Raw genomic sequence first — 730 nt, 5'->3', positions numbered from 1 at the left:
GGATAAAATATTCATTTAGAATAATTAAAAAAAGTAAAAATATGATATTATTAAAAATAATATATTTTTATGTTTAAAAAATTATATTTAAATAAAATATTTGTAAAATATAAAATTTAGAGTAACATAGCTTCGTTAACATCAATCGTTAATCAATTATGAAATAACATAAAATTATAATACAATTTATTTACGAAAAAATAATCAACAATTAATATTAGTAAATATAAAAATCATCCAAACATAACAAAAAGTAATAATATAATTATTCAAATTTAGATTTTAGAAGAATTAATGTTAGGCTTTTTTACTTAAATAAATTAAACAAGTTCTAAAATTACTCAAATCCCCTAAATCAAATTTTGATACGTGAATACTCTAATCCTAATATTATATAAATCGTGTTAGGGGACTGTGGTTTATATAATATGTTAATCACTGCACCCTAGAATAATTTATGCATTAAAATCTTGTGTTTGTTTTTGTCTCAAAACATTAGACACATTCACAAAGAGACTTCTATTAAATACAGTGATAAACAAAAATTGTCAGAAATTGATAAAATCTTTATTGATTACCTAACAAAATTGTTATTGAAAAAAAATTTTACATGTGCTATATATGTATTAAGTGCTATTTGACCAAAATAGTACTATTCTCACACACATAAAAGATGTGATTCAATTTTCGGCCATAAAGAATCTATTATTCAATTTTAGGATTATTCTAA

This window comes from Arachis ipaensis, chromosome B05 (assembly GCF_000816755.2).
Source record: "Arachis ipaensis cultivar K30076 chromosome B05, Araip1.1, whole genome shotgun sequence".
NCBI lineage: Eukaryota > Viridiplantae > Streptophyta > Magnoliopsida > Fabales > Fabaceae > Arachis > Arachis ipaensis.
The sequence above is the reverse complement of the archived record's forward strand: the minus strand, read 5'-3'. Positions refer to the sequence as shown.